A 23104-nucleotide genomic window follows, 5' to 3' on the forward strand; every position below is an offset into this window, starting at 1 on the left:
TCAATCTCTATCAACTAATACTGAATGCATCTTTTTAACCTTAGATGTTTTAAGATCCTCACATACTATGAACTTACTAATACTTTTAATGTATAACAGGCTATGAATATTTCCTTTAACCTGTCACACTAACAGCTCTGGTGGACAGTCCTGCAGTAAGCATCCATGCTCCCTCGAAACTTGAGACATCTGTGGCATTGTGTTGTGACAAAACTGCACATTTTAGAGTGGCTTTTTATTGTACCGAGCACAAGGTGCACCTGTGTAATGATCATGCTGTTTAATCCTCTTCTTGATATGCCACACCTGTCAGGTGGATGGATTACTTGGGCAAAGGAAAAATGCTCACTAACAGCGATGTGTACAAATGTGTGCACAAAATGTGAGAGAAATACGCTTCTTGTGTGTATGGGACATTCCTGGGATCTTTTACTTCAGCTCAGGAAACATGGGACTAACACTTCACATGTTGCGTTTATATTTTTGTTCAGTGTAGATGCATTTATGGCCCCTTTTACCTGGGCCCTGTCAAAAACAAATGAGGGTGCGAATCTGAAAAGGGGAGGAGTCATCTACAGGCAGAAAAATGATGGCCACAACCTGAAGATCCGAAAATGACGGGAGAGCAGAGCAGCAGTGGGGGAGGAGACTTGCACAGTGGTAACCTTTTCAGCTGACTATGCTACGATGTTTAAAAATACCTTGACAACTAAGCAGGATAGCGGTGACTTTTCAGGTTAGACCTACCAATTTGTCTTTATTTCTTGTGACACCCAATACGTTTAAACGATGGATATGTAGGCTTTTGAGTTGGTTTTATTTTCCTACAGATGAGAAAGTGAAAGGGAGAAAAGAGGAATGAATGTCTTACCAAAAATAACAAGGTCAGTTTGGGGTTTCATCTTCTGCATCTCTCAATAGTATAGGTAGCTATTTCACAAAATTAATCAGTTGTATCATTCAGCAGTGTCATATTTAACGTTATTTCCTAAATGATTAGTCTCTTTCATTACCATCCATTCTAAAGACTAACTTAGCTAGCACACTCCTCGATTAGACTGCATCTTCTCAACGGAAGGTTAACAACAGTGGTCATACTTCGTTTCTCGTCAACATCTCTCAAATAATGGATGGAAACGGGAGAAAATAAGCCACACGTTCGTATTTTGCATTGAATCGATTGTCTACGTGGATTTCATAACTAACCTAGTTAGCTAACTACTTTGGGCAAGATAGGGTTTTAGTGTAGCTTGAGCCTACCTCGGTCGAGCACACGACTAGCTGGCTAAAAGCGCGAGCCGTTTTCCGCGTATAACAGGTGCATCTCTCGCTCGAGCACTGTAGTCTGCATGGAATTATTTCCAAATACTTTATTACAACTCATTTATTACATATTTGCAACCAAAACAATCCACTCACGTTCGAAAATGCATTTTCGACGATAAAAGGTTGCGTTTCGATTGACGTGTTGCAAGTGTTTAGCTAGCTAACGTTATAATGTTCAATTCTAAAAAGGAACTTAGCTAGTTAGCAATGTCTAGCTTGCGAACAGTCCACGCGAATCGGGACAAGTAGGGCCCTCCTTTTTAATGACAGATTCTTATTATTTTGATGTATCTGGACTATTTCGAGAATTCAATGTTAAATAATTGATGACCTAATTTAGTAGCTATGTTAGCCGTTTGTCAGTTCTGTGAATATAGGGTTATTGCTAGCTATATGAATATGAACGTATTTAAGTAACGTTAGCTACTTATTTTTTAGCGCGCATATTTTGCATACCGGGGGTCTTTATTTATTTGACCTAGACTCGTTTAGCTAGCTAGATATTTAATTTAGGACTAGTTAGCTACATTGTCTCACCCTACAGCTAATCGTTTGGCTTTCAGACCTGGGATGTATTCATTACGGTAATTCTGTTGCCAAACGCTTCATAAACGGAAGCAAATGGGACGAAACGGGAGGGATTTGCTCTAATTTGTTTAGTATAATCTCTCGTTTTAGTTGAACGTTTTTCAACAGTTTGGATTCATTCTTACACCCCTGATCAACTCAAATAACTCGCTAAATCAGTTGAGTTCTCTCTAACTCTATTTTATTGGCTATATTGTCTTACAATTTTAATCGCAAGACACTGCTGCTTGGATTTCGCAGCAATGTTAGTTTACTTTCACCCCTTTTAAAGGTAGCTTACATACCCCCTATGTCAAGGTCAACATTGATAAGCCTACTAAATGCTAGCTAGCAAAATTACTTGCCCTGCAACTAGCTAGCTGTTCAATGGTTGGGGTCTGACTGTTTAACTTCTTAGAGAGGGATATGGAACATCCAGTCATCTGAGATTGCAAGGCACACTTGTCTAGTGGATATATTTAATATTCAGATCATGTGTTATCCAATGGCTGCTTTGGTGGATGTGTTGTGACAAAACTGCACATTTTAGAGTGGCCTTTTATTGTCCCCAGCACAAGGTGCACCTGTGTAATGATCATGCTGTTTAATCCTCTTCTTGATATGCCACACCTGTCAAGTGGATGGATTACTTGGGCAAAGGAAAAATGCTCACTAACAGCGATGTATACAAAAGTGTGCACAAAATGTGAGAGAAATACGCTTCTTGTGTGTATGGAACATTTCTGGGATCTTTTACTTCAGCCAATTAAATTTGCTCTTAATGCCACTGCATTTGAGGCCCAATTATTTTTTATTGTTTTAAATTATTTCCCACTGTACAGGTCAAATAACAGGCAAATAATTGTAAAGGGGAATGAAGCATAGAATGTAATGTAAACTCTTCTTCCTTGGTAGTGACCGTATGGAGCAGACACTCTATATGGGGATGAACAGAGCTATACTATTCTGACTGCAAATATACAGTAGATAGGAAACCATTGGCATGGTAATAACATTTGCTTTACCTTACGCAAGACATTGAAGGCCTAACATAATTATTTGCACAGCCCCAAGACCTTATTCAAATTATTTAAAAAAAGCTTTTTGGTTTGAACCCTTTGTTTTATGTTATTGTATTAGTGGGGAGGATCTATATTCACAGTTTGGTTGTGATTTAGGTGACTGACAAACCTTCTCAAGATTACAACTTTCCCTGATTGCAACTTTGCCAAACTTGAAATCTTCAAAGTATCAATTTTATAAAGCTTCCAGAGGACGTTCTTTCTTAGGCCTATATCACCAAGGCCTATTATAGGATGATGTGTGTTACTCTATAGTGAAATGCTCCTTGGCATTTTGTTGAATATAAAGCACCTGCTGTTTAACAGATGGCCTAATCTTGGCTAACTGAGGCTTCCAACTAGGGCCTATGTCAATGATCTATGTTCTCAGGAATGGCTGTTGGATATAGGCTACGACTGAAAAGATATGCACTTGTTTTAGAAGAACAGACAGACACAATAGACACATGAATTAAAATTACTCAAGTCTTTACAATTGGGTGTGACACATCTGACTCCTTATGAAATTCACTGCTTTTGTGTTTGTTTTGATTGCATTATATCCCTCCTTGCTATTGCACTGTAGTTACATATGGTGCGAACAGCAACACATAAAATACTTGTCTTGCTTGTTTAGGAAATGGGCTTTGAAATCAAGCCTTGGTTTGAACACATGATTGAATCATGTTCAGGAAATGGGAATATGATAGAATCTAGGCCACAGTGACTAGAGCGCTCGCTTTGATGCATACTGTGGCACAAAGAGATTTTTGTAGAGCATTGCAAGGTGTATTAGCTAAACAAAATAGAAACACTTTTATGTAAAAATGACAGGTGTGTTTTACTTGTTTGTGCTCTTACATTTTAAGTAAAGGGAAGTGAATTGGATGATCGAGTCTAGCAGTCCATAATGTAGGCCAAGGGCTGTTTTTCTATTTATTTGGAATTTAACAACCTCTTTGAATGTAGGCCCTACCAGTTTGCCAGCTTGGCCTTGTTTCTTTCAAGGAGGCAGCTTTAGAAACCTATAGAAAGCATGACTCAACTGTGTTTCTATTCAGACTGCTCTGAGTCAGGGTCTCCTAGCAGAGGAGAGGAGAGAGCCTCATGCGGGGAGAGTGCAGACTAGAATAATCTCTGATGGTTTGATTGGGATCTGTAGCCTACTTTTGCATGTCTCAACATGTTTAAGGAGTAAGGCATCAGTGGGCCAAAAAAATAAGCCATCTACTGGTCAAACAAATGGTTAACAATCTTCTGAAGTTGAAAAGCAGATGACTGACAACTCAGTCTAATAGATATTTAAGAACTTGCCAATTGCTTAAAAATTATGCTTCATCAACAAATGGGAAATATGTATCCTTGCCTTGTAGCGGTACATTTTTGAGTAAGCCATGCATTTGATATGGTGTTGTGTCTGCATCCAGCAAGGCAGATTAGAGGCAGGACAGTGCCGATCGAAGGAACCCTGTGGATGGGGCTTAATTTAACTTTCCAGTTTACCCAGGTGGTGATCTAGTCATAACAATCCCATTCTGTGGCAAAAACACTAGTGCTTGCTGCTGGCAATGGTCTATCTACCTCTGTAAAGATATCCATCTCTATCTACCTCTGTAAAGATATCCATCTCTGGGCCTCCCGAGTGGTTCGATCCGAGGCTGTGTTGCAGCAATTGGCCCAGCGTCGTCCGGGTTAGGGGAGGGTTTGGCCAGCCGGGATGTCCTTGTCCCATCGCGATCTAGCGACTCCTTGTGGCGTGCCGGGCGTATGCACGCTGACTTCGGTCTCCAGCTGTGCGGTGTCTCCTCTGACATATTGGTATGACTGGCTTCCGGGTTAAGCGAGCAGTGTGACAAGAAGCAGTACGGCTTGGCAGGGTCGTGTTTTGGAGGATGCATGGCTCTTGAGCTTCGCCTCTCCCGAGTCCATAAGGGATTTGCAGTGATGGGACAAGATTGTAACTACCAATTGGATATCACAGAATTGGGGAGAAAAAGGGGTAAAATAAAAATAAGATGTCCATCTATACCTACCTCTGTAAAGATATCCATCTCTACTTACCTCTGTAAAGATATACATCCATCAAAAAGTGTAGAAGCAAGAGATGGTGCCCGACTGAGATTAAAGGTATGATATATTGAATGAATCAAAGCACGAAAACGTTACAATTTTCTTTCCATGCTCAAATGATCGGCTCTCATCTTTGACTGTAGACTGAATCACTATGAGTGAAGGCTCCCTTGGAAAGCTCTTAACCCTAATTTTAGATGATTTGCTGCCTTTGCATCTAAGTTGAGGTTCTGCCATCGATCGCATCTGACAGCGAAAGCAATGTGATGACAGCGTTTGGCCTCTGAGCGGGCTGGCGAAACAGAGTCAATATATATATTTATATGTCTGTGGTGCTGAACTTTCTCCTTCAATTAGCAACCAGGCGATAACAGCAGTCAGAGTTGTAAAGAGTAGGTCTAATTTTCCCCATTAGGTCATGTAAATGCTCTTTTCTATGCAAATGTTCCTCCTAAAGATGGTCTGTTATAGTTCTGATGAGCTGAAGTCACAGCCTAGCTTGCTTAGCATTAGGATTCCAGGCGATTGGCCGACCCTGGGCTGCCTGTCTCAGCACTACAGGATTGTGGTTGGCACAGTCGAGGCTCTAATACCCACCCCAAGGGCACCTAATTAAAACTTACAACCAAAACAAATGACCGTTTACTCTGTCTACCATTTCACGAGAACTGCTATTCTAAAAACTCCATGACATGCAAAGAGGAGATCAGTGGGAGATCAACATACCCTCTTAGCAAATTATTATGGCACTTGAAAAGTTTTGATTTTCTCAGTCAGTATTGTAATACTACTTTTTGCTTGGTCTTCTGTATTTTTTTCGCACCTGTTTGTACTTAATCTATTGTTTTAGATTCTGCTTGTTCATTTAGTCAGACCTCCCATTAGATTGCTAGTTCATCATTACTGTGACAAAGGCTAAAACAAACTTGTACATATGTAAATATACTCGTAAATATGTTTTAGCTCCCAGTTTTGCCCCAGTCGTTTGTTTTGTTGCCATTGATACATTCGCCCACTTCATGGGCCATTGCATTGAAATATTGTTGGCAAAAGGTTCTTTCTCACTCTCTAAAAAATGTGTAAAACCCAACCCTGAATATCTGTTGAGAATTTTCTTTGTTATTATACAGTTGAAAAAGGTCATGCTCGCACAAGCATGAGAGGTCTTTTGGAGGCAAATAATGCTTGATGAGTTTATTAATTTAAAAAACGATCAGATTCTTACACAAGTTGATTCTCTTTCTTTGCAGTGGCTGACTAACATGGCTGACTAACTACCTGCCACGGACTCTTCATGGATAATAGAGGAAAACAACAAAGGAAACACAAAATAAAACCTCATTAATTATCAACAAAGACATTAAACGTCCAGAAATAACAACCCACCATCGTTCCATCACTTTGACTTCCAGTGCATGTGGCCCTGAAACAGTCCTAAGAGAGGAGGTGGGGAACACTTAGGCCTACCACTATGCACTGTAAACAGAGAGGCTGGGAATATGGAGGTGTAGGGAGAACCAGGCCTCTAGGCAGAACTATCCTCCTGGTGCTGGGTGTCCTGGTGGCTCTGGTCCAGGGCACTGTACCTGGGGGACCGGTAGTGGAGGGCCTGGGGGAGATGGTGTTGGTGGACCTGGAAGCCTCCATGCACTCTTCTGTCCTCTCCAACTTGAATGCTGCAGCCTCTGTCACAGAGGGACCTTCCATGGGTATCCCAGAATCCCTGGCTGCGGTCACAGAGGTGGCCGCCGTAGGCATCCCAGACTCTTCAGCGGTGGTGGGCCAGGGGTTCCAGTTGAGGATTCCACCCAGGTTGACGAATGGCAGTTGTAATGTTCAGGTAAGCACTCATGAGTAGGATGTTACTACCAAATAGGATTACTAAGACGTTCCTATTAAATTATTAGAGGGGCTATTGTTATGTAGTAGGTAGTGTAGTGTTAGCACACAGGTAGGCAACACACTATCTAGGTAACATATCTAGGTAACACTTCCACACTTGATCCCAGGTGGCAGCAGCCGGGTCCAGGGGTTGCCACGGTTACATTAAAGGGATACTTCAGGATTTTGGCAATGAGGACACAGAGTCCGATGAGTCCGATGAACTTGTGGATAGCATTTTTATGTGTATGCGTGCAGTTTGAAGGAAGTTGCTGCACGCTAACGCTAGTTAGCCTTGGCTCGCAAAACTACCTCTAACTTCCTTCATACTGGACACAGAGACATAAAAATGGTATCCACGAGTTCATCTGACTCCGAGGAAGTAGATAATAGCCAAAATCCCAAAGTATCCCTTTTTAGCACAGGTCACATTTCAGTTGAAGGCATTCAGTTGTCCAACTGACTAGGTATTTCCCTTTCCCTTTCTGCCATTTTAACATGGTTGTCAGTCAGTGTCCCAGCTTGCAAGCCATTTCATGGCCATGAGGCCTTTGGTTAGTTTTTTGAGTCTTTAGTTTGGGCATGCCTTTTGTATTTCTCCTTTTTTGTACGTATTTATGTTTCGTCACCATCTGAACAATAGTAATCCGCTTGGACTGGCCTACCAAGGTCAAGAGAGACAGAGCTGGACCAGTAGCGGTGCTAGGTGAAATTACAGAGGAAGCCAAGCCATTAAAAAATCCATATTACAACCTATGTTGTGATAATTGTGTTGTTTGCTCTATAATCTATTAGTTCATACGCCAGCGTGATATACAATAAGGCCGTGACAATAAAAAGACAACAGTCACACAGTGGCAGAATAAATTAAACTACACAAAAGTTTGCTTCATTAATAATGAGAGAGCAACGTCTGTCCGGTGAAGTCCACAAAGTAAATATTGCAAGTAACAAACAGTTTATATGACCCGCAACATGGTCAAGCAAGCTAATATTTGATAGTTTACCTAACAACTACTGATTTAGAACCACGGAGTTACTACAAGTCAACAGGAGCACTGCCTCCACTATTTCAGCCCCAATTCCAACTTAAACATTTTAAACATCATCAAATCAACAAGGTTAAGCATTTAGACCCCTTCACCTTTTCCACTCAACTGGTTGTCCTGGCTGTGTGCTTAGGGTCGTGTCCTGTTGGAAGGTGAACCTTCAACCCAGTCTGAGTTCCTGAGCGCTCTGGAGCAGGTTTTCATGAAGGATCTTTCTGTACTTTGATCTGTTCAGCTTTACCTCGATCCTGCCTAGTCTCCCAGTCCCTGCTGCTGAAAAACATCACCACAGTATGATGCTGCCACCACCACGTTTCACCTTAGGGAAGCTTGGCATTCAGGCCAAATAGTTCAATCTTGGTAACAGACCAGAGAATCTTGTTTCTCAGATCCCCAGATCTGTGCCTTGACACAATCCTGTCTCTGAGCTCTACAGACAATTCCTTCTACCTCTCGGCTTGGTTTTTGCACTGACAACTGTGGGACCTTATCTAGATAGGTGTATGCCTTTCCAATTAATGTCCAATCTATTGAATTTACCACAGGTGGACCCCAACCATGTTTTAGAAACATCTTAATGAGGCTCTCAAGGAGAGTTTTGAGGTGTCCCCAGTTTGTGAAGTTACTCATGTTCAGATTAGTGCTGATTTGAAACTAGATAGGGAGGATAATTAGTTGTGTGGGGACTTTCTTTGTCAAACTAGAAAGTGGTTTCCAGGAAATGGTTCTCCCCAGTGAGAAAGGTGCTTCTTGTGTCTCTAGCTGAGACCTGGGCAGAGATATCATATCTAGTGTACCCTCTGAAGGTTGAGAATAAGGTTGATTTATGTGTCAATTTAGGAGCGACGTTCTTTGTTGGGTTGAGTGACACTGATACGCTAGGCTCTATTTGTGTTCTGAGAAGATAGTTGGTTTCCCCAAGTGATCTGTTGAAGTCAGTTTATCAGTGAGTCTTTTGTTCTATTAGCTGACATGTGCTTTGTCACAGTAGAGGAGGTTCATCAGGTATTGACTTAGCTGACACTTCTCTGTGTGCTATTTTTTTATATATTTTTTATTTCACCTTTATTTAACCAGGTAGGCCAGTTGAGAACAAGTTCTCATTTACAACTGCGACCTGGATAAGATAAAGCAAAGCAGTGCGACAAAAACAACAACAGTGTTACACATAAACAAATGCACAGTAAATAACACAATATAAAAATATATATACAGTGTGTGCAAATGTAGAAGATTAGGGAGGTAAAGGCAATAAATAGGCCATAGAGGCGAAATAATGACTATTTAGCATTAACACTGGAGTGATAGATGTGCAGATGATGATTTGCAAGTAGATATACTGGGTTGCAAAAGAGCAATATGATAAATAACACTATGGGGATGAGGTAGTTGGGTGTGATATTTACAGATTGGCTGTTTACAGGTACAGGTAAGCTGCTCTAACAGCTGATGCTTAAAGTTAGAGAGGGAGATATGTGTCCAGCTTCAGTCATTTTTGCAATTCGTTCCAGTCATTGGCAGCAGAACACTGGAAGGAAAGGCGGCGAAAGGAAGTGTTGGCTTTGGGGATGACCAGTGAAATATACCTGCTGGAGCGCGTGCTATGGGTGGGTGTTGCTATGGTGACCAGTGATCTAAGATCAGGCGGGTCTTTACCTAGCAAAGACTTATAGATGACCTGGAGCCAGTGGGTTTTGCGACTAATATGTAGCGAGGGCCAGCCAACGAGAGCATACAAGTAGCAGTGGTGGGTACTATATGGGGCTTTGGTGACAGAACGGATGGCACTGTGATAAGACTACATCCAGTTTGCTGAGTAAATGACATCGCCGAAGTCAAAGATCGTCATGAGGTGAATGCACCAATTTGTAAGTCGCTCTGGATAAGAGCGTCTGCTAAATGACTTAAATGTAAATGTAAATGTGATCAGTAGGATAGTCAGTTTAACGAGGGGATGTTTGGCAGCATGAGTGAAGGAGGCTTTGTTGCAGAATAGGAAACCAATTCTAGATTTAATTTTGGATTGGAGATGCTTAATGTGAGTCTGGAATGAGAGTTTACAGTCTAACCAGACACATAGGTATTTGTAATTGTCCACATATTCTAAATCAGAACCGTCCAGGGTAAAGGTCGACCGATTAATTGGAACGGCCGATTAATTAGGGCCAATTTCAAGTTTTCATAACAATCGGAAAACAGTATTGTTGGGCGCCGATTTCCGATAATTTTTTTCATATATATATTTTTTATACCTTTTAATTAACTAGGCAAGTCAGTTAAGAACACATTCTTATTTTCAATGACTGCCTAGGAACTGTGGGTTAACTGCCTTGTTCAGGGGCAGAACGACAGACATTCACCTTGTCAGCTCAGGGGTTCCAATCTTGCAACTGTACAGTTAACTAGTCCAACGCTCTAACCATTGCACTCCACGAGTAGCCTGCCTGTTACGCAAATGCAGTAGAAGCCAAGGTAAATTGCTAGCTAGCATTAAACTTATCTTATAAAAACCATCAATCATAATCACTAGTTATAACTACTAATCCAGTTTAGCAGGCAATATTAACCAGGTGAAATTGTGTAATTTCTCTTGCGTTCATTGCACGCAGAGTCAGGGTATATGCAACAGTTTGGGCTGCCTGGCTCATTGTGAACTAATTTACCAGAATGTTACGTAATGATGACATACATTGAAGGTTGTGCAATGTAACAAGAATATTTAGACTTAGGGATGCCACCTGTTAGATAAAATACCGAACAGTTCCTTATTTCACTGAAATAATAAACGTTTTGTTTTCGAAATGATAGTTTCCGGATTCGATCATATTAATGACCAAAGGCTCGTATTTCTGTGTGTTATTATGTTATAATTAAGTCTGATTTGATAGAGGAGTCTGACTGAGCAACAGCAGGCCCGTAGTCATTCATTCAAACAGCACTTTCGTGCGTTTTGCCAGCAGTTCTTTGCAAGCACAGCACTGTTCATGACTTCAAGCCTATCAGCCTAATGGCTGGTGTAACCAATGTGAAATGGCTAGCTAGTTAGCTGGGTGTGCGCTAATACTATTTCAAACGACACTCGCTTTTAGATTTGGAGTAGTTATTCCCCTTGCGCTGCAAGGGCCGCGGCTTTTGTGGAGCGATGGGTAACGATGCTTCGAGTGTGGCTGTTGTCGATGTGTTTCTGGTTCGAGCCCAGGTAGGGGCGAGGAGGGGGATGGAAGCTATACTGTTACACTGGCAATACCATAGTGCCTATAAGAACATCCAATAGTCAAAAGTATATGAAATACAAATGGTATAGAGAGAAATAGTCCTATAAATACTATATTAACTACAACCTAAAACCTCTTACCTTGGAATATTGAAGTCTCATGTTAAAAGGAACCACCAACTTTCATATGTTCTCATGTTCTGAGCAAGGAACTTAAACGTTAGCTTTTTTACATGGCACATATTTTACATGGCACACATTATTAAGTGTTAATTTAGTATTGTTGTAATTGTCATTATTACAAATAATCGGCCGATTAATCAGCATCTGCTTTTTTGGGTCCTCCAATAATCGGTATCGGCGTTGAATAATCATATTCGGTAGTAGTGATGCTAGTCGGGCGGACGGGTGCAGGTAGCAATCGGTTGAAGAGCACGAATTTAGTTTTACTTGCATTTAAATGCAGTTGGAGGCCACGGAAGGAGGCGAATGGCATTGAAGCTCGTTTGGATATTTGTTAACACGGTGTCTAAAGAAGGGCCAGATGTATACAGAATGGTGTCGTCTGCGTAGAGGTGGATCAGAGCATCACCAGCAGCAAGAGCGACATCATTGATGTATACAGAGAAAAGAGTCGGCCCAAGAATTTAACCCTGTGGCACCCCCATAGAGACTCTCAGAGGTCCGGACAACAGGCCTTCCGATTTGACACACTGAACTCTATCTGAGAAGTAGTTGGTGAACCAGACGAGGCAGTCATTTGAGAATCCAAGGCTATTGAGTCTGCCGATAAGAATGTGGTGATTGACAGAGTCGAAAGCCTTGGCCAGGTCGATGAAGACGGCCGCACAGTACTGTCTTTTATCGGTGGCGGTTATGATATTGTTTAGGACCTTGAGCGTGGCTGAGGTGCACCCATGACCATCTCGGAAACCAGATTGCATAGTGGAGAAGGTGCGGTGGGATTCGAAATGGTTGGTGATCTGTTTCTTAACTTGGCTTTCAAAGTTTTTAGAAAGGTAGGGCAGGATGGATATAGGTCTATAACAGTTTTGGTCTAGAGTGTATCCCCCTTTGAAGAGGGATTGACCGTGGCAGCTTTCCAATCTTTGGGGATCTCAGACGTTACAAAAGAGAGGTTGAACAGGCTAGTAATAGGGGTTGAAACAATTTTGGCAGATAATTTTAGAAAGAGAGGGACCAGATTGTCTAGCCCAGTTGATTTGTAGGGATCCAGATTTTGCAGCGCTTTCAGAACATCAGCTGTCTGGATTTGGGTGAAGGAGAAGCGGGGGAGCTTGGGCAAGTTGCTGCAGGGGGTGCAGAGCTGTTGGCCGGGCTAGGGGTAGGCAAGTGGACAGCATGGCCACCAGTAGGAAAATGGTTATTTAAATGATCGATTATCGTAGATTTATCGGTGTTTCCTAGCCTCAGTGCAGAGGGCAGCTGGGAGGAGGTGCTCTTATTCTCCATGGACTTCCAGCTTTCCTTACTGACTGTGTATATTGGTTCCTGAATTCCCTGAAAGTTGCATATCGCGGGAGCAATTCGATGCTAATACAGAACGCCACTGGATGTTTTTGTGCTGGTCAAGGGCAGTCAAGTCTGGTGTGAACCAAGGGCTTTATCTGTCCTTAGTTCTACATTTTTTGAATGGGGCATGCTTATTTAAGATAGTGATGAAAGCACTTTTAAAGAGCAACCAGGCGTCCTCTACTGACGGGATGAAGTCAATATCCTTCCAGGGGACCCGGGCCAGGTCGATTAGAAACGAATGTTTCAACATTAGTGAGTATTCACAGGAAGACTGACTCTGGGGTTTTCGGGGTGACATAGCTGTGTCTTGTGATGAGAATCAGGAGCTGGCGGAAAAGCTAGAAACCCCCGGTTTTGTCACTTTTTATTTTATTTGACCCCTTTTTTCTCCCCAGTTTCGATCTTGTCTCATCTCTGCATCTCCCCAACGGGCTCGGGAGGTTGAAGGTCAAGTCATGCATCCTCCGAAACATGACCCACCAAACCGAACTTCTTAACAGTCGCCTGGTATGTCGGAGGAAACACCATTCAACTGACGACCGAGGTCAGCCTGCAGGCACCCGGCCTGCTACAAGGAGTTGCTAGAGCCAAGTAAAGTCCCCATGGCCAAACCCTCCCCTAACGACACTGGGCCAATTGTGCGCCGCCCTATCGGACTCTGATCACGGCCGGTTGTGATACAGACCGGGATCGAACACAGGTCTGTAGTGACACCTCTAGCACTGTGATGCAGTGCCATAGACCGCTGAGCAACTCTGGAGGCCCTTCTGGTTGTTGAGGAGCTGTTAACAGTTCCTGCAGCATGTAGACCTAGTGGGTCTGCTGTTAAGGTGGAGGAAAGTGAGGAGAACATGGCTAACAGTTCCATTTCAGTGAGTGTTTCTGGCTCAAAAATGTTTTACCTGAGTACAGAGCTGTGATTTTGATGGTTTTGTTTTGACTGGGTTCTGGATTTGAGAATGGCTTTCTTGAGGGTTTTAGTTGTCCGGTTGTGTACCTGCAGCTCTAGGGATTTATAGTGTACATATTTTTTCTCTTCAGATAAGAAAGTTTTATGGAAAGAAAGAGAAAAAATCTATAACTGTTTGGAATGTTAAGGGAAATAGATATGGGTGACCTATAGCTAGGTTTCCATCCAATTGGCGACAGATTTTAATGCAAATATTCTAAAATCTATATTTTTTGTTTCCACCAAACTGACTTGTTGAAGATAAAAATCAGTATGTGATGACGTAGTGCATACAATGCACCTTTTTGTTTAAGTTTTCCTGTACCGAATAAAAATGTAAAGTTCAATGTTTCCATTGCATTTTCAACTCTGCTGATAGTTTTGTCACAAAAACTTTTGCGTTAAATAGCAAATGCGCCTACTCTGGTCTTGGCACATGCACTCCAGCCAACAGCACACAGATATGGTGCGTGCATGCTGTGCAGGGAGGCTAGTCTACATGATGAGATTATTATGGATAATATTTTTCTTTGTCAAACTGCAGTCAAGCATTGATCATCATGTCACCAGAATAAGATCCTCAATATTTATTGGAAAGGAGCATAGTTTAATCAGGAAAATGTTTATGTTGATTGCACTGGGCCTTGAAAGAGTCCTGATGGACTTCATATTGAAAATACAAACAAGATCTTTAGTTTTCTCTAGAGGCGATAGCATGAACATATGGTGCATTCGGAAAGTATTCAGACCCCTTGACTTTTTCCACATGTTGTTATGCTACAGCCTTATTCTAAAATGTATTCAATACATGTTTTTCCTCATCAATCTACACACAATACCCCATAATGACAAAGCGAAAACCGGTTTTTAGATTTTTTAGCAAATATATAAAAATGAGGGATGCACCGATATGAAACTTTCGGCCGATACCGATATCCGATATTTTCCTTGCCAAAAAACCCGGTACCGATAACCAATATAACATTTTTTAGCGCCCTTAAACATTCTAGTACAGTTAAATATTTGAAACACACACACAAATATATAGAAAACAGAGATATCTAAAGCCAGGGTGTGACAGTACCCCCCGTCCGGGGTCTCCGGCGACCGTGGATGTCGCCGAAGACCCCGGACTGTGGACCATCGCTAGAGACCCCGGACTGGGGACCGTCTCTGGATGTTTCAGATTTTGGACCGTCGCTGGAGGTCCCGGACTGTGGACCGTCGGTGGAGGTTCCGGACTGTGGCCCGTCGTTGGAGGTTCCGGAAGGCCCGGACTGGGAACTGTCGCTGGAAGCTCCGGACTGGGAACTGTTGCCGGAAGCTCCGGACTGGAAACTGTCGCCGGAAGCTCTGGACTGTGGAGGCGCACTGGAGACCTTATACATGGGGCCAGCACTGGTGGTACCGGGCTGGTGACACGCACCTCAGGGCGAGTGTGAGGAGCAGGCACAGGACGTACTGGACTCTGGAGGTGCACTGGAGGCCTGGTGCGTGGGACCGGTACAGGTGGCACCGGGCTGAAGACACGCACCTCAGGGCGAGTATGAGGAGGAGGCACAGGACTTACTGGGCGTGACACTATCCTTTGTGCAAACTTTCAACAGTATCCAGCACATTGCTAGTATGTTAACTATTGAAGGTTTACTTTTGTAAAGCACTTTCCCTAAACTAAATGAACTCAGTGAGTAGATTGATTGGCACTTCTTTTTGTTCATTATGTGCTGTGTGAATGTATCAACTTCTGTACAGCTCGAGAAGTTGTGGCTCGCGGGAGCATGGTGGTGCTTGAATGAACATCCTATATCTCAAATACAAATAGCACGACATTCCTGCATGTAGCCTTGATTTGTTTGCAATGGTAGACCACCACAGGGCAGGTAAATGTTGAACTGGAAAGCAGAAATGCGCAGAGAATTTACTGACCTGACTGCGGGCCATTGTTAATGTCAGACCCTGACTCTGTATTAGAGGTCGACCGATTAATCGGAATGGCCGATTAATTAGGACCGATTTCAAGTTTTCATAACAATCGGGAAATCTGTATTTTTGGGCCCCGATTTCCGGATTTCAAAAAATCTATGTATTTTTTATACCTTTATTTAACTAGGCAAGTCAGTTAAGAACACATTCTTATTTTCAATGACGGCCGAGGAACGGTGGGTTAACTGCCTTGTTCAGGGGCATAACAACAGATTTTCACCTTGTCAGCTCGGGGGATCCAATCTTGCAACCTTACAGTTAACTAGTCCAATGCAATAACGACCTGCCTCTCTCTCGTTGCACACCACAAGGAGACTGCCTGTTACGCGGATGCAGTAAGCCAAGGTAAGTTGCTAGCTAGCATATAAAAAACAATCAATCATAATCACTAGTTAACTACACATGGTTGATGATATTACTAGATATTATCTAGCATGTCCTGCGTTGCATATAATCTGACTGAGCATAAAAGCAAGTATCTGACTGAGCGGTGGTAGGCAGAAGCAGGCGCGTAAACATGAATTCAAACAGCACTTTAGTGCGTTTTGTCAGCAGCTCTTCGTTGAGCATCAAGCATTGCGCTGTTTATGACTTCAAGCCTGTCAACTCCCGAAATGAGGCTGGTGTAACCGAAGTGAAATGGCTAGCTAGTTAGCGCGCACTAATAGTGTTTCAAACGTCACTCGCTCTAAGCCTTCTAGTAGTTGTTCCCCTTGCTCTGCATGGGTAACGCTGCTTCGATAGTTGCTGTTGTTCTTGTGTTGCTGGTTCGAGCCCAGGGAGGAGCGAGGAGAGGGACGGAAGCTATACTGTTACACTGGCAATACTAAAGTGCCTATAAGAACATCCAATAGTCAAAGGTTAATGAAATACAAATGGTATAGAGGGAAATAGTCCTATAATTCTTATAATAACTACAACCTAAAACGTCTTACCTGGGAATATTGAAGACTCATGTCAAAAGGAACCACCAGCCTTCATATGTTCTCATGTTCTGAGCAAGGAACTGAAACGTTAGCTTTCTTACATAGCACATATTGCACTTTTACTTTATACTCCAACACTTTGTTTTTGCATTATTTAAACCAAATTGAACATGTTTCATTATTTACTTGAGGCTAAATTGATTTGATTGATATTAAGTTAAAATAAGCGTTCATTCAGTATTGTTGTTATTGTCATTATTACACATTTTTAAAAATTGTCCGATTAATCGGCATCGTTTTTTTTGTGGGGAGGGGGGGGGGGGTCCAATAATCGGTAATCGGTCGACCTCTACTCTGTATGTTCCTCTACCTCATTTCCGTAATCCTTGGTGCCCAACTGCTTGATCACAATACCGTACTTCCAGTCTTCCTGTTTATGCTGAAATACGTTTGAGGAGTTTACCTTGCACATAAGAGCCAGCTCTCTTTGTAATTGTGAACAGCCATTACAGCTCAACAAAAAATTACCTTAAATCTGTGTGTGGATGGAGAATGGAGAGAACCAATACTTTTTGGGAAGTATTGTAGTCCAGCTCAACAAGCTTAACTTTACGTAACCACAAACGCTTGATTATTTCCTATTTCCCCTTCTACTTCTCTCAGCTGAATGGCTATTTTGAACCTGACGGCACATTTTTCTATTTGATATTTAACATACTCTAGGCCAGATCATTCTGTTGCAGCAATTTGTTTCAGCCTTAGGCTTCTCAATAACTAGCCAAATATTTACATATTTGCAATGCTATGCATATTATTATGTCTGTGTGTTTTTGTCTCTCACTGTATCACTGCTGAATGAGTTTTACTGTAGTGCAATTTGTTCAATAAGGAGTTTATGAATGGGACAAGATTTAATATAGGCTCCTTGTATTATTGGGAATGATATCCTGTCACATCGTAATGTCTCAAAATGAAGGGGTGATGACTCGGGCGGCTGTCATTTTGTGAATAGGTGGTAACTGAGCAGAGCTTCCTGCTCACTTCAACAAAAGGTTGGTAGAGACAGCAATACACAGATGAAATGATTGAATGGGAAAAGTGAGACTGGGTTTTCCATCTTCAGGGCTGTATGATAAACTCTTTTATGATAATACCCTTAAGATTACTGTACAGTTGGGTAAGTTTTTATTGGCAGAATCTGCCTTTTGTGTGAAACACCCTCTCTTTTCAGTGTTTTATCTATGAGCCATAACTTCCCCTCATCTCTAAAGCTTTCTTCTCTCCTTTTGCAGTTAACTGAGGTGGGAAAGGACAGCTTACCCTCCTGGCTGCACTGGGACACTGGGAGCTGCATCCTACAAGGCCTAGCCCTGGAGCAGGACAAAGGTGTCCACCATATCTCCTGCTCTGAGATTAACAGTGGCCATGGTCTGGAGGCCTTCTCTATTGAGGTGCATCTAGAAGAGCGAGCCGACACTGAGCCGGCCCTTTTTGCCCTCCAGGCTGAGAGCAACAACCTCCAGTCCTTCATCTGCGGCAACGAGGAGCCCGTCACTGTCCTCACCATCATCTTGGATGCTGACCTCACCAAGATGGACGCCCAGCAGAGGGTAGGCCTGCTGGCCAGCATGAAGAAGTTTTCCGGTGTCACTCTGGAGCACATGAAGGTGGTCCCCGTCGTCAACAACCGCCTGTTCGACATGTCCGCCTTCATGGCCGGGCCTGGAAATGCCAAGAAGGTGGTGGAGAATGGGGCCCTGTTGTCGTGGAAGCTTGGCTGTGCCCTTGACCAGTCCAACATTCCGAATATCAACAGCGTCCAAACACCTGCCAAAGACGGGTCCATGTCGTTCAAGTTAGGCTACCCAGTGGTGGGCTGGCACATCGTCAACAAGAAGCCCCACTTGGTAAAACGGGTCAGGAGGCAGCTGGGAAACACCCCCACTCCTGTGCCCTCCCTTCTCCCCCAACGACTCATTCCGAGCCCCCTACTCGTATCATTCCTACCCCCACATCCCCTTCCATCTCCCTAGCCACTGACAGCTCTGTCCCCCCTGTCCGTGGCCCCTTGCCCTTGCCGGTGAAGCCCACTATCAGGCTAAGAGATCAGATAGCCCACACTCCTACTATAGGGGTTCCTCAGCCCACTAGGATCCTGGGCACCACCAGTACCATCCTTATACAGCCTACTATGACCCAGCCTGCTATTCCAGAGGCTACTGCTCTGCCCACCCCACCAAGCACCACTCGAAGGCCCAAGACTTCCACCAGCAAGAAAACCAAGAAGCCCAAGATCTCCACTCCAGCGCCTAAGGAACCTAAAACCACAACTAAGCCACCCAGACGCACCACCCATTTGTCTCCGGTTCCTGACTACAACAACGAGAAGCCCCAGCTACGCAATCCCATCGACGAGGTGAACGCCTGGGTCGGGACCTACTTTGAGGTGAAGATTCCTCCAGATACCTTCTTCGACAAAGAGGACGGCACCACAGACAAGCTGCGTCTGACTCTGAGGAAGAACCACAACGAGGTGGTGAGCGAGACCTCCTGGATCCAGTTCAACAGCACCATCCAGCTCCTTTACGGTCTCCCAGAGAGAGAACACATGGGCAAACATGAGTACTTCATGCTGGCCACCGACAAGGCAGGCATGAGCACCATAGACGCCTTTGAGGTCCATGTCAACCGTTTGTCAGTCAACGACAAACCCTCTGTCGTTTTTGCTGCCCGTTTCTACGGCGAACCCAATACACTGACCAACGACGTCCACAAGAAGATCCTCCTGACTAAGAAGTTGGCATATGCACTGGGCGACCGGAACACCAGCACATTGACCCTACGGAGCATCACCAAGGGCTCCATTCTGGTGGAGTGGACCAACAACAGTCTCCAGCAGAGCCCCTGTCCCAAGGACCAGATCACCGTCCTCAGCAGAAAGATCTCCGACCCCCAGGGCAGGCCAACTCTGGCCTTCTCCAATGCCATGGAGCCAGACTTCAAACCCATCAATATCTCCGTTCGTGGCACCAACAAGTGCCATACCTACACGTTTGTGCCCCCAGGAGAGGTGATTATCCCTGTTCCCCCTCCAGCCACTCCTTCCCCTGGCACGGGTCGTAGCACCAGTGATGATGTCTACCTGCACACGGTTATCCCGGCTGTGGTGGTGGCGGCACTACTGCTGATCGCCGGCGTCATCGCAATGGTCTGCTACCGCAAGAAGCGCAAGGGCAAGATGACCATTGAGGAGCAGGCCACCTTTATCAAGAAAGGCGTGCCCATTATCTTTGCAGATGAGCTAGACGACTCCAAATCCCTCCCGCCCTCCAGTATTCCCCTAATCCTGCAGGAGGAGAAGCCACCCCTGCCCCCTCCAGAGTACCCCAACATGGCTGGCCCTCACAGTACCCTACTTAACCAGGATCTCCTGGAGTACTCCATCTACCAGGATGAGGACCCCAATGCACCCCCCTATCAGCCCCCTCCACCATTCACTGTCCCCATTGAGGGGAAAGTGTCCCGCCCCAAGAACATGACATCATACAGGTCACCACCTCCCTACGTTCCTCCGTAACGCTCTCAAAAGCCTTGGCTTTGGGATGGATGAGAGCAGTTGTTTGTATGAAAACAATTTACGTAGGGATTTTACACACGTACTGTAGATTAAGATGGCTTCGACATGGATGGAGTAGGCGACCACACCTGTATGAGCGACCACTATGAAAACGTACTGTATAAGTCTACTACTGGCACAGGAAAACTGTACAGAGGCAGTTTGAAACTCCAGCACTCTTTCTTTTGTTGTCCATCATAGTTGTGCTTTCGAATCTTGCTTAATAATCTTTTTTTAAACCGGTTCTTGCCAAGAATAATCATTTTTATCTTTGAAGATGTACTGTTTCTATTGTATAGAAAATAATGAAAATGCGGAAGAGCAGGCTGCAGAGGCCTTGGATCAAATGTCACCATGACAACAGACTAGGAGGCTGTCATTCACAAAGTGAATCTTTATACAAATTACATTGTGTTGCTTTTATCTTTCTTTGGGCTAGATCTACTAAGATTTTGCCACTGTTATTTTTAGTATGGAGTAAGACAAAAAGGCAGACTAAAACCATGTTTTATTTACATCATAATCGTACATTTATATTATTCTCTTAATCTCTAGCTACGTTTCCATCCACAGTTTTTCTCAGAGTATAGTCAAGCTGTATAAATAAAGATAAAAATCATGGCAGCTGTGATCGAAACAGGTAGTTTCGGTTCCATTTTATAAATCATATTGAAGTTAACTTGGGAGTCACACAATGATATGGTGTGTGTGTGTTGTCCTCCATGCAGTTTATTAGGCTACAGATTAAATCATTTATGACAAACTTCACAGGATGGTGAAAGTGCATGGTGATCTTGATGCTCTTTTCTAATAAATATTGAGTGTCTTATTCTGATGACAATGATGATCGATGCTTGACTGCCATTTGACAAAAATATTCTCGCTCTTATCCATAATAATCCCATCATGTAGACTAGCCTACCCGCACAGCATACCCGCATTGTATCTGTACACATACTGTACCAAGGTACATATGCTATTTAACAGTTTTCGTGACAAAATTATTGGTAGAGTTCAAAATGCGATGGAAACACATTGAACTTAAGCGAAAAAGTACATTTTGTGTGCACTTTTTACATCACGCACTGATTTGTATCCTCAACAAGTTCATTGGGTAGAAAAACACCACTGATGTGAAAATGCTCATGTCTCCTTAATGCCATTTTTTCTCCAATTGGATGGAAACTTATCTTATGTTACCATTTGTTTATCCTTGTAGGTTGTATCCCCTCTTGAAAATAACAGGTGTAAGACACCTAGTAAAACTAGCCCTTTGTGTCTTGTAGAACTAAACATTTGTTACTGGTAGCCTAAAAAGGACATGATTCAAAAAAAAAATTTCTTTAACAAATCATGTGACTGAAATATTCTCTGCTATACAGGTACTTGATCAACAAGTAAATCATAGACTCATAGTGAGTGACCCACACTTGTTATTAATGTAATGGGATTACAAAACAGGAGTAATAATGACATTATATTCAGCGTATTAACTTGCTGCTGATCTCGTCCCTGAAACGGAGAGATCACTGAGTAGGCTAGCTGACTTTGATTATTCCGGGGTTGCCAAGGTAGTGACAAAGCAAAGCATGGCTGGCTTGGGCCCACAATGCTGGGCCAATGAGATGCTGTGACTAGATAACAGAGAACTGACGGAAGTAAAGAATAAGGCTACTAGATTGGTCAACTGTTTGTTGCTGTTGTTGATGCATGTTTTGGGGACCAGGTCTCCCTTGGACCAGAGAGGTATACTACAAAGCAGGATCAATGAGTAGGGTAGCTGACTTTGATTTAAAAAAAAATATATATATATATATATATTTATATTATATCGATTTTCTGGTTCATTAAGAAAGCTAAACATAGACATGTGTTTTTGGTTGTTGAGTCATTTAGACCATGCCCATTTCAAGCTCATCTTTCCAAAAATAAGTTATTTCAGAATATGTTAGCTGAATAACTCATTGATCCTGCTTGTAGTATTACACCCCCCGGTCTCTTGCAAAAGAGATTTAATCACAATGAGAGACTAACCTTCATTAAGTAAATGAAATAAGAAAATTGAGGAGGAACGTACTGTAATATCACTGCTCTCTGCCTCTATGCTGCTGCACTGTATCGTTAGTGTTCTGCCTGCCTCTGTCATTATTAGTTGAGACGAGGCATGGGGACAAGTATATGTACTTAATGGTGTGCCTATGAAACTGAAGATCTCCAAAATGTTACTGTTTTATCAGTAGAGTTGGTTTGGGTGGAAATCATTTTATATTTTGTTTGTCTAGATTTAAACAAAAACAACTTTAATAGTTTGTGGGGGAAGGGAGATACATTTTTATTTTACTTTTCCATCACCTGAAAATATTGCATCCTGCAAAGAATACGATGGGGGGATGAAAACAAGTGAATAATGTAAGTTTCACATCTTATATCATGAGGAACAATGGTTGAAAAAATCTAATGTTTTTACAGATTTTTTGATACAGTCTCAAATTTGTTTTATGAAAAAATATGAATAAAGTATATTAATATATTAATAAAGATGAACTACTATTTGTAAAGCCTCAAAGACACTGTATGTTCCCTTCTCTGTTCAGTCTTTTTCCTTGGTGAAAACTGAATTTCACCACCACTGGTTTTGAATTATCACGTTACCATTTCTTCTATTTTTATTTTTATTTTTTACCTTTACTTAACTAGACAAGTCAGTTAACAACAAATTATTTACAATGACAGCCTATGGACAGTGGGTGTGCCTTGTTCAGTGGGTGTGCCTTGTTCAGGGGCAGAACGACAGATTTTACCGTGTCAATCTAGCAACCTTTCAGTTACTGGCCCAATGCTCTAACCACTAGGCTACCTGCCGCCCCTATTTCAAGGTTTGTAAACATTTTCTCACATTTCATATATTAATACTTCCATGAGATTG

The 23104-nt window shown here is 42.8% G+C and overlaps 1 pseudogene; it reads left to right on the plus strand.

The window, feature by feature from the left end:
- Positions 1-4687: 4687 nt before the first annotated feature.
- On the plus strand, positions 4688-22744 carry LOC118361451 (dystroglycan 1-like; annotated as a pseudogene).
- The last annotated feature ends 360 nt before the right edge of the window (positions 22745-23104 follow it).

The sequence above is a fragment of the Oncorhynchus keta genome, unplaced genomic scaffold (assembly GCF_023373465.1).
Source record: "Oncorhynchus keta strain PuntledgeMale-10-30-2019 unplaced genomic scaffold, Oket_V2 Un_contig_14950_pilon_pilon, whole genome shotgun sequence".
In the NCBI taxonomy this organism is placed as follows: domain Eukaryota; kingdom Metazoa; phylum Chordata; class Actinopteri; order Salmoniformes; family Salmonidae; genus Oncorhynchus; species Oncorhynchus keta.